The sequence below is a fragment of the Rattus norvegicus genome, chromosome 8, assembly GCF_036323735.1.
Source record: "Rattus norvegicus strain BN/NHsdMcwi chromosome 8, GRCr8, whole genome shotgun sequence".
Taxonomy (NCBI): Eukaryota; Metazoa; Chordata; class Mammalia; order Rodentia; family Muridae; genus Rattus; species Rattus norvegicus.
The window spans coordinates 43,235,426-43,252,043 of NC_086026.1; the positions used below are offsets into that span (position 1 = coordinate 43,235,426).

General features: G+C 38.2%; 1 long non-coding RNA gene across 7 annotated transcripts in view; it reads right to left on the reverse strand.

The window, feature by feature from the left end:
- The window catches only part of LOC134480014 (uncharacterized), a 59,048-nt gene extending 44,014 nt beyond the window's left edge, over positions 1–15,034 (reverse strand). For 2 of the 7 annotated variants that reach the window (XR_010054120.1, XR_010054121.1), the window contains exon 1: positions 13,373–14,148. This is a non-coding gene — a long non-coding RNA (uncharacterized LOC134480014). Of the gene's footprint in view, positions 1–5,300 lie in introns of those variants that run through there. The other 5 variants (XR_010054117.1, XR_010054116.1, XR_010054118.1 and 2 more) reach the window with 5 other exon arrangements.
- Between the last annotated feature and the right edge of the window lie 1,584 nt (positions 15,035–16,618).

Sequence of the window (16,618 nt, forward strand, 5' to 3'; positions counted from 1 at the left end):
GATCTCTGGAATTTTCTCGAGGTTCCCACTACTCCCAACCCCCAGAAGGTGCATATTTCATTATTCTCCTGGCCCTCTGGGCTTCTTCCTTCTCTCCCCCATAGCTGATTTTGTCTTTCTTCACATTCTCCCTCTTCTCTCCTACCCAGATCTCTCTTTCCCTCTGACTTCCATGAATATTTTATTCCACCTTCTAAGAGGGATTGAAAAATTAACAATTGGGACTTCCTTCATGATATATTCCATTCAGTCCATGGGTTGTATCATGGGTTTTCTATACCTTTTGGCTAATATAGACTTATAAGTGTGTACATACTATGTGTGTTCTTTTGGGGTTGGGTTGTGTCACTCAGGATAATATTTTCTACTTCCATCCATTTGACTGCAAAATCCATAATGCCCTTATTTTTAATAGCCAAATAGTATTCCATTGTGTACATGAAACACATTTTCTGTATCCATTTTTTGACTGAGGGACTTCTGGATGGTTTCCAGTTTTATTACAAATAAGGCTGCTGTGAACATGGTGGAGCATGTGTCTCTGTTATATTTTGCAGTATTTTGGGGGTCTATGCCTAGTAGTGGTATACCTGAGTCTTTAGGAAGATGAATTTCCAAATTTCTGAAGAACTGCCACATTGTTTTCCAAAGTGGGTTTACCAGCTTGCAATCCCAAAAGCGATCGACGAGTGTCTCATTTTCCACATTTGTACCAGCATCTGCTGTCAACGAATTCTCATTCTTAGCCATTCTGATTGGCATAAGGTAGAATCTCAGGTTTGTTTTCGTTTGCATTTCCTTGATCACGATGGATGAAAAACATTTTTAGGTGCTTCTGGGAAATTAGAGGTCTCTCAGTTGAGAATTCTTTATCGATTTCTATATCCCATTTTAATTATGCTGTTTAGTACTCTGGTGTTTAACTTCTTGAGCTCATTGTTTATCAGGGAAATTAGTCCTCTATTGGATGTAGAATTGCTAAAGATATTTCCCAAACTCCAGCTTGCCAATTTGTCTATAGACAGTGTCCTTTACCTTAAAAGAGCTTTTGAATTTTATAAGGTCCCATTTATCAATTTGTGATCTTAGAGCATAATCCATTAATGTTTTGTTCAGGAAATGTTCTCCTGTGCAGTTGTTTCCAAGGGTCTTTCTTACTTTATCTTCTATTAGATTCACCTTATATGTTTTATGTGGAGGTCCTTGATCCACTTTGCTTTGAAATTTGTAAAAGAAGATAAAAATGGATCAATTTGCATTTTTCTACATGCTTACCACCAGTTGAACCAGCATAATTTCTTGAAAATGCTATCTTTTTTCTATTGTATGGTTTTGGCCTCTTTGTCAAAAATCAAATGACCATAGGTGTGTGGGTTTATTTCTGAGTCTTCAATTCTATTCTGTTACTCCACCTGCCTGCTCTGTACTAATAGCATGCAATTTTTATCACCATTCCTCTGTAGTGCAGTGCACTTATAGCCATCTCTTTTCCTGCATTAGGGAAGTTTTCTTCTATGATGTGTTGAAGATATTTTCTGGCCCTTTGAACTGGAAATCTTCACACTCTTCCATTTCTATAATTCTTAGGTTTGGTCTTTTCATGGTGTCCTAAATTTACTGGATGTTTTGGGTTAGGAACTTTTTACACTTCGTATATTTCTTTCTCCAATGTGTCAATATGTTTTATGCTATATTCTATGACTGAAATTCCCTCTTCAGTATCTTGTATTCTGTTGGTAATACTTGCATCTGTGATTGCTTATCTCTATCCTAGGTTTTCCATGTCTAGAATTGTCTGCGTTTGTAATTTCATTATTTTTTCTATTTCTGTTCTTAGATCCTTGAAGATTTTGTGCAATACCTTCACCTGTTTGATAATATTTCTTTAAGGGATTTATTTGTTTCTTCTTTAACTGCTTCTAACTGTTTACCTCTGATTTTTATATTTCTTTAAGGGAGTTACTTATATCGTCCTCATTGGCCTATAGATCAAAATGTTGCTCTTCAGGTAGGTCAGGGTATAGAGGGTTTGGAATGTTGGTGTAACAGAAATGTGTTCTGGTTGTACCAAATTATGCTATTCCATTGCTTATGTTCGTGCACTTCCCACTCCCCATCTGGATACATGTGTTATGTGGTCTGGATATCTTGAACTGGAACAGGCCTCCTTGTTAGTGAGTACAGCAGTGTGACCTGAGAATGATCAGGCCTTTTGGGAGGTAGGCAGTGTTGTCTCTGATTAGGTCAGAACTTCTATATTCCTGGTTACAGCAGACCACCTTTGTCCAAGGTTAGAGTATTCCTCCTGTGTCCCTGGCTAGAGCAGTTCTCCATTGTCCCTGGTTAGGGAAGAACTCCTGTAAGACTGTATATTCAGGCTATTGGGTCCAGCGTAGGGGTAGGCAAACTGATCTGTGCATTTTTCTTGTGACCATGGTTAGGGTAGACATTCTGGCAGGCATTCAGGCTGTGGGGTCAGCAGCGGGGCAGGTATAACAATCTATCCTCTGTGCATGTATAGGTGCATACCAGAAGGACAATGAGTGCAAAGAGGTTTCTTAACATGATGGGGTTGGTGAAAGAATCTGAAGAGTTTTTGGATATCCCATGTGGTCAGATCAAGAACTCTGTGTGACATCTTTGATCTTTCTCCTTACTGTCTTGTCAACACTCAAATTCTAGGCTCAATAAGTTTCCTTGCTGGCTTGAAATAATTCCTTTCATGAGTCAAAATTCTTGAACCTCCATCAAGGAGTCAGCTAAGTATTCATTTCTTTCCTTCCTTCAGCTTTCATTTGTTTTCCACCATGGTCATTTTTTCATACTCATTTATCAGAATGATTGGCTCACATCTGTCTAATATTTAAATACCAACTCTAAATAACTGACTTGCACTTACTTATTATTTTTATCCGCTGATATGTCCTCAGTGTTTATGTCAAATCTTAGGGAATTTGTGAGAAAAGGAAAAGTACTCTGAGATTAAAAGTACCCAAGAACGTGTGTTTTCGGTAATCTTTGCAAGTTTATAAAGTACGGAACTTCTTAGGGTGATCCCCTTAATCTCTCAACCATTTCTACATTGCTGGAGGAAAGCAGAGAATGTGGGATAGTGTTTCAGTGTGTTAGAGTAGAAAACATTTCCATCGTGTCTATATTGGTTGCTATTGGCTTCTAGTCAGAACAACATGCTATGAAGAGAAAGTGGATGCCCTTAAGAGAGTCTGGGTAGTTCTTGGGGGACTTTTGGATGAACATAAACAAAGACAGCCAGATGTAAATTCTGTAGATTTACTTAGACCTCTTAGAAATTTGAGTTGTGCCTTTTGGAAAGACTAGTGGGGGTGAGAAATGTTGCACAGAAATTTCATTAGTCATCTCAGAGTAGCATCTGAGAGTTTGGACTATCCATTTACTGACTAACTGATTCTTTTTACAGATCCCTGACCTTTTTATTGTGTCACCTGACCAACTTCACTAAGTTCCTGGATAGAGTTTGTATTATAAAATTATGCTGATGGAGGATTCAGTGAGACTCTCACTCTGAAACATGTGAAAGGAAGATATGTACTACTAAGACAAATTATTCTGTAATAGGTTCAGAATGTCTGGGTATTTGTGCTGTTCTACTTTATGTAAGACCTCAGAACCTTTCTGAGGTCTGTCGCCTCCAAACACTTGGCAATCTATTACTAAGCTATGAAAATTTCTTGTCCTCTTCCTGAATGTGTATTGATGTTTCGCTGGCTAAACTAGGGCTAGACAAATGTTCTTTCCTTCTTTCCATCAAAGATTTTCTTCATTTTTTTCAGATTTTCTCGATTTCTCATATATCTGGTTTCCTCCCTTCCCTCCACACATCTATACAGCATTTAGCACATAACATGTTCTTCACCCCCTTTCTTCATTCTTATTCATTTTGAAGAAACACGTCATGTTTGAAAAACACTAAATTTTCATGAAGGTTCTTCAATGGTAAACATGACAGATTTGATGACAATCTATCATATAAGTTGTGAATATTCTGCCACGCTAACAAGCAAACAATAGCTTCAGAATCTTCTTCCCTAGTCAGAGTTCAGGGCATATTATAAGATAGTTTCTAACTGCAGTGATCTTAGATTATCAATAAAATAGAAAGGAGGATAGCATTTATTTTAGTAAATTAATTAAGAGATTTGTTTTCCCACGCTGACAAGAACACAGGAAAATCAAATATTTCAACTCATCTTCTCATACAAGATGCATAGCTGAATTTAGTAGGAAGGGAGCAATACAAACTGTGATTCTAATCACCTATTTCCTCTTATTGGACGCTACTTTCCAGAATTCTGCAACCTGGTAATAATCTGTCCAAACTGTGATTCCATAAATGGCTTAGACAACTGATCAGATGAGAGACGTCACTACCTAATTGTCTCAGGGAATGTCCTCACAGACACACCAGAAACAATACTGTGGAATCTCTTAGATACCTCAGTACTATCAATAGACTAGGATTGTACTTCACTGATTGAAGATGCTTCTTCAACATAATGTTCTTTGCCAGTATGTGTTCACAAACAAAAGGGAATTTTTAATCCATCTGGAAATTTCCTGTTTAGTTTGATTTTAGTAATTCTGTTGATTCTGAAACTATGGTTATCTGGAATTTGTATTTCTGTATTTTTTCCAAAGGATTTTAGCTCAAAACAAAAAAATAGATAATAATGCTTTCGATAAGCCATGCTACTATCCTATGTTACCCCGAAGACTCATAACCTGTTTACCGTTTTGAGGGAATGTCAAAGTATTTAGAATAATGTATATGTTACATATATTTGTATTTAAACATAAATATTAATACAGCTAAATATTTAAAATAATGATAACCCTCTTTAATAGTTCCATTTGTAAAAAGATGGTCTGACTGTATGTGTAGCCTTGCACCTACTTTCAACATCATATATCTAAGATATCCTGCTTACTTTATTTCATCACACCTAGCCCCAACTTTTTAAAATAATCCTTATTTTTACATTGTGTATATGAGGGTATTGTCTGCCTGCTGTCCATACACCATATGAATACAGTATTTTGGGGCTATATGCAGAGCCAGATTCCCTGAAACTAAACTCATTCTCTATCGTGAGGAGCCATGTGATTATTGAGTGTTGAACTCTGGCCGTACACAAAACAATAGTCTTCTTAACTGTTGAATGATCTCTCAAGTTCTTGTCTTCTTTTTTAAAATTATGCAAGTAGGGAGCCATGGAAATGCGATAATCTGTAAAGGTGCTTAGGATCACATAGTGAGAGGAGAAAATTGTCTTCTTCTTTTTTTTTTTTTTTGAAAAATAAATAACACTTATTTTTTTATTTCCTCACTATTTCTTTTTTTCCCATCTTTATTAAATTGCATATTTCTTATTTACGTTTCAATTGTTGTTACCTTTCCTGGTTTCCAGGCAAATATACCCCTAACCCCTAACCCTCCCCTTCTGTATGGGTGTTCTCCTCCCCAATCTCCTTTAATTACCACCCTCCCCCAACAACCTCTTTCACTGGGGGTTCAGAAAAGGGCTTCCCCTTCCACTGGTGCCCTTACTAGGCTATCCATTGCTACCTACACAGTTGGAGCCCAGGATCAGTCCATGTATAGTCTTTGGGTAGTGGCTTATTCCCTGGAAACTCTGGTTGGTTGGCATTGTTGTTCACACGGTTTCTCAAGCCCCTTCAGGCTCTTTCAGTCCTTTCTCTGATTCCTTTAACGGGGGTCCCGTTCTCAGTTCAGTAGTTTGCTGCTGGCATTTGCCTATGTATTTTTATGTATCCTGGCTGTGTCTCTCAGAAGAGATGTACATCCAGTTCCTGGCAGCCTGCACTTCGTTGTTTCATCCATCTTATCTAGTTTGGTGGCTGTATATGCATGGGCCAGATGTGGGGCATGCCCTGAGTGGACGTTCCTTCAGTCTCTGTTCTAAACTTTGCCTCCTTATTGCCTCCCAAGTGTATTCTTGTTCCCCTTTTAAGGAAAGAATGAAGCATTCATATTTTGGTCATCCTCCTTGAGTTTCGTGTGTTCTGTGTATTTAGGATAAATCGAACATTTGGGCTAATATCTACTTATCAATGATTGCATACACGTGTGTTTTTCTGTGATTGGGTTACCTCAGTAAGGATGATATTTTCCAGTTCCATCCATTTGCCAGTGAATTTCATAAAGTCATTGTTTTGATAGCTGAGTAGTATTCCATTGTGTAGATGTACCACATTTTCTGTATCCATTACTCTGTCAAAGGGCATCTGGGTTCTTTCCAGTGTCTGGTTATTACAAATAAGGCTGCTATTAACATAGAGGAGCATGTGCCTTTGATATATGTTGGGACAACTTTGGGTATATGGCCAAGAGAGGTATACACTTCGATCTGCAGGTAGTGCAATGTCCAGTTTTCTGAGAACCTAGAGATTGATTTTCAGAATGGTTGTACCAGTCTGCAATCCCACCAAGAGTGGAGAAGTGTTCCTCTTTCACTACATCCTCACCAGAATCTGCTGTTGCTGGAGTTTTTTATTTTAGCCATTCCCACTGATGTGAGGTGGAATCTCAGGGTTCTTTTGATTTGCATTTCCCTTATGACTAAAGATGTTGAACATTTCTTTAGGTGCTTCTCAGACATACAGCATTCCTTAGCTGTGAATTCTTTGTTTAGCTCTGAACCCCATTTATTAATAGGGTTATTTATTTGTCTCCAGTCATCTAATGTTCTGAGTTTTTGTATATTTTGGATATGAGCCCTCTATCAGTTGTAGGATTGGGAAAAACCTTTTCCCAGTCTGTTGGTTGCTGTTTTCTCCTAAAAACATTGTCCTTTCCCTTACAGAAGGTTTGCAGTTTTATGAGATCCCATTTGTCTATTTTTGATCTTAGAGCATAATCCATTGGTGTTTTGTTTAGGAAATGTTCTCCAGTGCCCATGTGTTCGAGATTCTTCCCCGCTATTTCTTCTATTAGTTTGAGTGTATCTGGTTTGATGAGGAGGTTCTTGATCCACTTGGACTTAAGCTTTTCACAGGATGATAAGCATGGATCTATCTGCATTCTTCTATGTGCTGACCTCCAGTTGAACCAGCACCATTTGCTGAAAATGCTATCGTTTTTCCATTGCATGTTTTTGGCTCCTTTGTCAAAAATCAAGTGACCATAGGTGTGTGGGTTCATTCCTGGATCTTCAATTCTATTCCACTGGTCTATCTGTCTGTCTCTGTACCAATACCATGCAGTTTTTTTTATCACTATTGCTCTGTAATACCGCTTCAGTTCAAGATTAGTGATTCCCCCAGAAGTCCTTTTATTGTTGGGGATATTGTTGGGGTTTTTTGTTATTCCAGATGAATTTGCAAATTGTTCTGTCAAACTCTATGAAGAATGGGATTGGAATTTTGATGGGGATTGCATTGAATCTATAGATCCCTTTTGGTAAAATGGCCTTTTTTTCTATATCAATCCTGCAATTCCATGAACATCGGAGATCTTTCCGTCTTCTGAGATCTTCTCCAATTTCTTTCTTCAGAGACTTGTAGTTCTTATCGTACAGATCTTTCACTTCCTTGGTTAAAGTCACACTGAGGTGTTTTATATTATTTGGGACTATTATGAAGGGTGTCGTTTCCCTAATTTCTTTCTCAGCTTGTTTCTCTTTTGTGTTGAGGAAGGCTACTGATTTATTTGAGTTAATTTTATACCCAGCCACTTTGTTGAAGCTGTTTATCGTGTTTAGAAGTTCTCTGTTGAAACTTTTGGGATCTCTTAAATATAGTATTATATCATCTGCAAATAGTGATTTTTATTTCTTCCTTTCCAAACTGCATCTCTTTGATCTCCTTTTGTCGTCTGATTGCACTGGCTAAAACTTGAAGAACTATTTTGAATAAGTAAGGAGAGAGTGAGCACCCTTGTCTAGTCCCTGATTTTAGTGGGATTCCTTCAAATTTCTCTCCATTTATTTTAATATTAGCAACTGGTTTGCTGTATATGGCTTTTACTATGTTTAGGTATGGGCCTTGGATTCCTATCCTTTCCAAGACTTTTATCATGAAGGGGTGTGGAATATTGTCAAATGCTTTCTCAGCATCTAATGAAATGATCATGAGGTTTTTAACTTTCAGTTTGTTTATTCAGTGTATTATCTTGATGGTTTTCCATATATTAAAACATCCCTGCATCCCTGGGATGAAGAATACTTGATAAGGATGGATGAGTGTTTTGATGTGCTCTTGGATTCAGTTTGCAAGAATTTTATTGAGTATATTTGCATCGATATTCATAAGGGAACTATGTCTGACTTTCTCTTTCTTTGTTGGGTCTTTGTGTGGTTTAGGTATTTGTGGTTTAGGTACAGTAATTGTGGCTTCATAGAAGGAGCTCAGTAGCGCTCTATCCGCTTCAAATTTGTGGAGTAGTTTGGATGGTATTGGTAGGATGTCTTCTATTAAGGTCTGATAGCATTCTGCACAAAACCCATCTGGACATGGGCTCTTTTTGATTGGGAGACTTTTAATGCCTGCTTCTATTTCTTTAGGAGTTATGGGGTGGTTTAAATGGTTTATAGGTTCCTGATTTATCTTTGGTACCTGGTATCTGTCTTGGAAATTGTCCATTTCCTCCAGATTTTCAAATTTTGTTGAAGATAAACTTTTTTAGTAGGATCTGATGATTTTTTTGAATTTCCTTTGATTCTGTAGTTATAACTCCCTTTTCTTTTCTGATTTTGCTAATTTGGACACACTCTCTCTGTCCTCTCATTAGTCTGGCTAGTTTTTACCTATATTGTTGATTTTCTTAAAGAACCAGATTTTGGTTCTTTTGTTTCTCTGCACAGACTTTTTGTTTCTACTTGGTTGATTTCAGCTCTGAGTTTGAATATTTCCTGCCTTCTACTCATCCTGGTTGTATTTGCTTCTTTTTTGTTCTAGAAGCTTTTAGGTCATCAAGCTGATGACATATGCTCTCTCTTGTTTCTTTCTGCAGGTACTCAGAAATATGAGTTTTCCTCTTATCACAGCTTTCTTCATGTCCCATAAGTTTGGGTATGTTGTACCTTCATTTTCATTAAATTCTAAGAAGTCTGTAATTTCTTTCTTTATTTCTTCCTTGACCAGGTTATCATTGGGTAGAGCATTGTTCAACTTCCATGTATATGTGGGCTTTGTTTACTTATTTTTTTGAAGACCAGCTTTAGCCCGTAGTGTTCTGATAGGATGCATGAGACTATTTATGTCCTTCTGTATCTGTTGAAGTCTGTTTTATTACCGATTACAAGGGCAATTTTGGAGAAAGTACCATGAGTTGGTGATAATAAGGTATACCATTCAGTTTTAGGATAGAATGTTCTATAAATATCTGTTATGTCCATTTGGTTCATGACTTCTCTTAATCTGCCTATGTCTCTGATTAATTTCTCTTTCCATGATCTGTTCATTGATGAGAGTGAGGTGTTGAAATCTCCTACTATTATTGTGTGAGGTGCAATGTGTGCTTTGAGCTTTAATAAGGTTTATTTTATGTACGTAGTTGTCCTTGTATTTGGAGTATAGATATTTAGGATCGAGAGTTCATCTTGGTGGATTTTTACTTTGATGAATATAAAGTGTCCTTCCTTTTCTTTTTTGATGACTTTTGGTTGAAAATAGATGTTATTCAATATTAGAATGGCTACTCCAGCTTGCTTCTCAGACCATTTGCTTGGAAAGTTTTTTCTAGCCTTTTACTCTGAGGTAGTGTCTGTCTTTTTCTCTGAGGGGTGTTTCCTGTAGGCAGCAGAATTCTGGGTACTCATTGCATATCCAGTTTATTAATCTGTGTCTCTTTATTGGGGAATTGAGTCCATGTCTTCTGCAATTTGCCCTTTGACTTTCATACATAATTAGATTAAACAAATAATCTAAATAAAAATATTTATTTAAAAGCATAAAAATAAATGAAATATATAAAATCAAATAATTATAGTACCATTTCCATGTTGTTACACATGTCCTTTCTTAAATATGCCCTGTTTTGTTAAATAGCTCAGATTTACTGTCTCCCGATCACCATTTTAAAGATTCAGAATATTTTATCATTTCCAGAATTCCCTTTGGTGCTTTATTGATTATTTCCACTTATCAGACTCTGATATATTACTTTCCCATTATTCTATGTTCTTGTATTGATATAAAAATGCTGTCTCCTCTCTTTTTCATTTTATTTTTTCTTTTCGAGGCTAATGGTAAACACAATTTCCTGTGCTTGCTTTGGGACTACTGTATTACAGAGCTAAACTTGAAGCCTATCTGAATGAACATTGGTTATTTATGAATTATATTGTGGTAGATTTTACAGTCTGTTAATAGCAGATAATCCCCTTGTCATTTGACCTAAGTTTCCAGCATCTATGCTATTTCAATTAGGCCAGACCTGTTTACATTTATGTGTGTTGCTTCATATAAGTGAATTCCTACTTATAGCTCAATAATACATTATGATTAGAACAAAATTTAAGCATTTGTTACTTGATGGGTATTTGGGTGATGTCTTAGACTTTCGATTGCTGTGAATCTTACAGTTCCAGGTAATGGTTCATTTCTGAGGAAATCAGTTCAGAGTCTGAAGCAAGGCAGGTATCTGGAGGCATGAACTAAAGTAGGAGCCAGAACAATGTTTTCTGGACTTTGATTTCCATGGCTTGCTTCATTTGATGTTTTTTACCACTATGACCACCAGCCTAGGTCTGTCAATGGCCATGCTTGGCTAGGTAGTCTCACATTAAACATTAATCAACAAAATTTACCACAGACCAATATAGGGGAGATTTTATCCCAATTAAGCGAACCTCTTCTCAAATGACTCAGATTGTATGCAATTGAAAAAAAAACATTAAACAGAGCACATGTTTTAAAATGTTCTGCAACATTAAAATGTTCCTGGGTACAAGTTATTTCAGAACGTAACAGTGTTTTAGGTTAATTTTTGACTTCCTGTTCTGCAAATGTGATTCTCATCCAATAAAAGCATATGCTAATTACTTTTCTCGTTTCCATAATCAAACTCTAGTCAAACACAATTTAGGGAAAGAATGGTTTATTTGGAAGTATACTTTGTGGGATACAGAAAACCATAGTAGAAAGGTATTAGGACAGGTGTGTGAAGAAATTGGTCATGTTATACTTATAGCCAGAAAGCAGATAGAGTTGAATGTAAGGGTTCTCTCTGCATCTCTCATCCCTTTTCTATTTAGACCAATACTCCCACTCATAGATTTTCTCACGAACATTTTGAGTGGATCTCCTCAGTTAAGTCTCCCTGGAAAATCCTAAGACAAGAAGTTCGATGATACTCGTTTGGGATGCTGAAAAGCAGGGTCCCTATGGTGGACCCTGCTCCTAGTCAGCTGTACTATCTCATGAACTTTACTGTTCAGCAAATGGTCTTTGCATTCGATAATTTTACCAATGATTGATGGATGTGATTTAGTCCCTATTATTTAGTGTTCAGCCGTGGTACTTGTTAGTCTACATGGCATAAATGTGGTATATTCTCCATCCAAAATTAAGGCACATCTGCAATACTTCCTGGAATATGTTTCCAGTTCCCTAGGAGGATTACTGATCAATGTCTAATAACATGTTAATGTGGAATTAAATTCATAGGAAACTTTCAGAGATTTCTCCAGAGGGTGGAATAAGGCAATGGATTTTGTGTGTAATGTGAGAATTACTTATTCATATGGTTAATAAGCATATCGATATTCTTTAACTCTTCAAAATTATTCACTTTTCAATCACATAGTTGTGTTTGACACTTTTGAATGAATTTGGAATGAACTTATGTATAGGGTTTGAAGGGTGAGTCAGCAATCTTTACTTTATTAAATGTACACCTATGAATACCCACTTTCTTTTCTACTGAATATGATTGAGACACCATCATTAATTTAGAATTTTGTTAGTGTAATTAGAATTATCTAGTGAACACAGTCTAGTAGGAATACTTCAGAGATGTCCCTTTTTTTAATTGATTACATGAATAAATGATTACATGTATTTAGAAACCTTGAAATCAAACAATGTATGTCACTTAACTTTTAATTTTTTTCTTAAAGTTAAGTTTGGATATTAAACTTTCTTTATGTTGCTATATATTTTCAAATCACCTTATTGATGTCTAAGAAAACTGCTGATAAGTCACTGATTTTTACTAATATTTATTTCCTATGACCTATGATTTGCTGTGTCTTACATATATTTAGATGCACAGTTTTTTGTTTTACCTCACATTTTTGTGAATTTGTGGTTACTTAGTATGAAAAAGGAAGTTCAAGGAGGAAAAAGGAGATGCTGGCTATAGTTTAGATCAAGATAGGTTGTTCATGTATACACAATTACCAAAGAATGAGTTAAAAGATTTTAAAAATAAAATAAAATACTTTCTTGGTATTCTTTTGACATTACCCCACTAGAATAAACATATTAACGTTTGCTGCCTCATCTTTCATCTTGCATAAATGTTTTATAATTTTGTTTTTTACCTACTGTGTCACTTGATTATATCTGTTATTTAACCTGGTTCTAGTTGTATTGAAGACTCAGGGACAGAACTTTATCACTTTATATGACAGGGATATATCACTTACTGTGCATAGAGTCATGAGCTACAATTTGAAAGTTAGTAAAAATGCATAAAGTTGTTGAAAGTACATGCCTAACTAAGGAGAGGAGGAGAGAAGAAGGGTACACTTAGAGAATGGGCTCTCTTGGGCTATATGCTAGGTTCAAGGTAAAGTATCCCACTGGTCACCCCTTCCAACCATGATTTACATAAAAAAGTGTCTTGTTCGAGGCATAGAGTGTGTGTTCTACCTTGTTCTCTGGTTCTAGATCAGAATGAAATGAGAAAAACAGCTCATCTACCCCTGCTGTAACTCTCATTGTGGGTGAATTAAAGCAAAGTAAGAGCCTTACAGAGATAAGGATTGCTACCTATGTCAGACATTCTGATAAGCACAGATTCTTGTACTTTGTGGAAGTCAGGGGTGGTAGAAGGATCAAATTCTTTTAAAGTTGAAACTTAAATCACTAATCCCCATGTTGCTTCACCCATCCAGAAATACAATTGCCCAGTAGCTCTTTTCCTCCATCCTTCTTTTTCAGACATTCCTAATCTCATCAGAGGATGATGTTGGTAATAAAAAGAAAATGAAAGGTTGGGGAGAAATGTATAGGCATGGAGGGCTCATGCTTCTGCAAGAGAGCTGTGTGCTTCCTCCTCAATACCTCTTGAATGCCCAAATTTTGTCTAGGAGTCCTTTGAGCTCTCCTCAATTCTTCCTTTAATTAGTGAAATGAAATGACTCACCATACTGGAAGTCAGATGATCAGCAGTATTCATTTTTACTCATTCATCAGAGCCACCCCTCAGATCTCATATGATGCATGATTCTGGACCCCAAAGGAACCTGTTACATTTGCTTTTCCAATTTTATCTCTGGCATGCTTCCAGTCCACTATGTTCAGCTCTGAAATGATAGTTCCTGTGATACCAAAAATGAACAAAGGCCTTCTGTTTAACTTGATGGCAGCTTCTTCCGGAATTTAGGGCACAAAGTCTCAAGGTGATGGATTTTGCTTTCTTTCAAGTGCTATGCACTTCCCTGTCCCCAGGGAAGAGGGGTAGAAATTAGGAAAATATGCTTTCAGGTTAAAGCAGGAAGGTACTCTCAGTCTCTACTGTTTATCACTGTCTCTAATTCTGGCAAAGTAACCTCAGAAGAGAAAGTATACATTTGGTGGTTCCATGCATGGTTTTCTAGAAATTTCGTGCAAGGAATTTCTAGGTGTACATAGTCCTGTAGACATAATTTGGGCCCTAAAAGTCCAAATCACAAAATTGGGATTGGAGTACTCACTGTGAGCAGATTAGAGGATGAGGGATGAGGACTAGAGGAATGATGTTATGATTCTCAGTAAAGATGACAAATCTCACTGGAGTCTGAATCCTCATTTACTGAGCCATAGATGTGACCAGCACTCACATTTTGGCCCTTTGTTACTTTCTCTCTGGGTGCCTGGATTCTGGACGGGTTCCCGCAATGTTCTCACATGTGCTTTAATTAAACACTGACCTTGGGAAATAAGGCCAATGAAAGTAAAGGTTGCAAGGTCAAATCTTTCTGCAACAAATGTTAGAAGCCTAGCCAATCTTGGCCTGTTCCGAGAACATCCCTTAGACCTTGAACCTCCTCCTGTGCTCTTACAACACTTAATGCTCTTTTCCAACACTGCCCAAGCCCCAAAACCAGCTTAGACTCTCCATCAGGTGTACATAGTTGGATGGCTCACCTGGTCATAGAGAAATGCTCTCTGCTCATCACTACCCTCTGTATATCCTACCCTTTTGGAGATTCTGATTGCCTTCCTTCTCTCCTCCTATTGTAAAACCCCTGGAGTGGGGATACCCTCATGCAAGTCTCGAAATGATGAGACCCCCAAGAATTCATGTAAGACCATCTGTGCTGTAATCACACAATATTTATTGATAGGAACCAGTGAATTTGGGAATCTTACATGCATCCCTTGGGTCCCTCCACACATCCTGGGATGTCTCCCAGGGCAGCGCACTCAGTGAGACCCTAGCTCATCTACCAATATTCACCCTCCCCTGTCTCCTCCTGAGACACAAGCTTCCATCTGTACCTGAGATATGAGCGACTGCAAACACCAGTACTCACAAGCAACTACAGAACCAGTGTTCAGCCAGCACAATACACAAAGATACAACACAAAGAACCAGACACTATCTCACCTCCAAGTGGGTCTTTGGAAAGGAGGGAGGTTGCTGATCCTGAAGGAGCTTCCACATGTAAGACCCCCAGAGCAGGGAGACCATAACTCAATTCTCCAGATGGCACAATCCCCAAGAAGTCAAATAAGACTGTCCTTGTTGTAATCACATAAGGTATATTGATAGGAACCAGTGCACCAGGGTCAAGACTCGTATCCCACGCAGGGGTAGAGGAGTTTGAACCCAGTAGCTGAGGAAAGGGTATTTAAAGGAAGAAGCCACAACCCAAGTGGGTAGGGAGTGCGTCATTTGAAAATGTCGAGAATACCAGTGAAAAATGATGAGGAGCAGCTATTTTTGGTTATATCTCAGTGAAGTTCACTTCGACTTCTCACTAAACTCTCTAGGCCTCTTTGTCCTGTTTGTTTGTTAGTCATTCACTTGCTGACATATCTTACACTTTTCTACTGTCTTGGATAAGCTTCTTATCCCCTAAATGAGTCCATTTGTGTATTTGGCAAAGTGAGTCTTTTCTTTGTTCTCTGGGGAGTATAGCTTTCCCTCAAGTGTGTCATTCTCTTTTCTCTTTCAAGCAATTTGGGCATTTTCTCTGTTGTACATTGTAAATGAGGCCATCGTTTAGTCCAATCCCAGTTCCCAGTGACTGTCTCTTGCAGGCCTGCAACAAGGATAGGCCCCTGCATAGCCATTTTTCAAGCCATTTAATCTGCTTTGCTATTGTCCCATGCCACTGATTTTATTCCCTCCTGATGTCCTGGGCAATGAAAAAACTCACAGTTGCTAGCTTCGTCAGGGCATCCAAGAGATGGCAAATACATCTGCATTTATGTGCTTGGGGGTAGAGTTTTGTCCATCCCACATAACATTTGTGTCGTCCACCATGGCTGCACCCACTCATCTCTGACCTTTATGAAGAGAACTTTTCCTGTCTGTAGACAAGGTACCCTTGGCTTTCAGCAGGGCTCGATTGGTCAGTCTCAGAGGTCTTCCCTCCACTCATGGGCTTCTGCCAGTGCTTGACACTCGTGCTGTGGTGGCTCTAGGTCAGGATGGGGCAGCAAGGTGACCAGATTACCCCCAACTGGTGGAGGATCTAGTCCATGTCACCTGACCTGTGGTCCCATCCTCTGGGACATTCCATTCAAAGGCAAAACATCAGCCACACTACCACAGTTTAAGTCATGCATTGGATGATAATTGTTAGTGTCCACCTGGCTGGAGTGGTGTGTTCCAGGCAGAACAGCACCAAGCCACACATGTCCCAGCATCAAGTACTGTTACACTCAGACAGGTATTAAGCTCCACATACAATGTCTGCAGGTATACATAGGCATGGCCTCACCCAGTCATTTCAGCCCATGCAAGCCATTTTGGAGAGCAAATTTCTCAGGATCAAGGGATAGGGGCAGTCAGGGATGACCATGAACTAATGGGTTATATGGCCCATGCCAAGGTCCACTATTCTTCGGGTAGTCCATAAGTATTGTTTGTTATCAGTAGCTACCTGAACCCAAGGTCTCTTAATGGACGATGGCCCACTTGGGCATAGGAACACAGAGTGTTGGGCCCCTGTATACACAAAACACAGGGTGGGCTTTCCCTCTATCCTGGGGCAATCGCTGACCCAGTGTCGTCCTCCTTTAGAATAGGCACACTGACCTTTAGCCAGGAATCCTCTTCTGTTTCCAGGTACTATCTTCCTAGTCTCTCTAAGTACTGTGGCCAGTATAAGTTTTTTATACTGTCTTTTATCTCTCTTTAGCTCTCTAGCTTCCTCTTCTTTCTGTCTCTTTTTTGCCC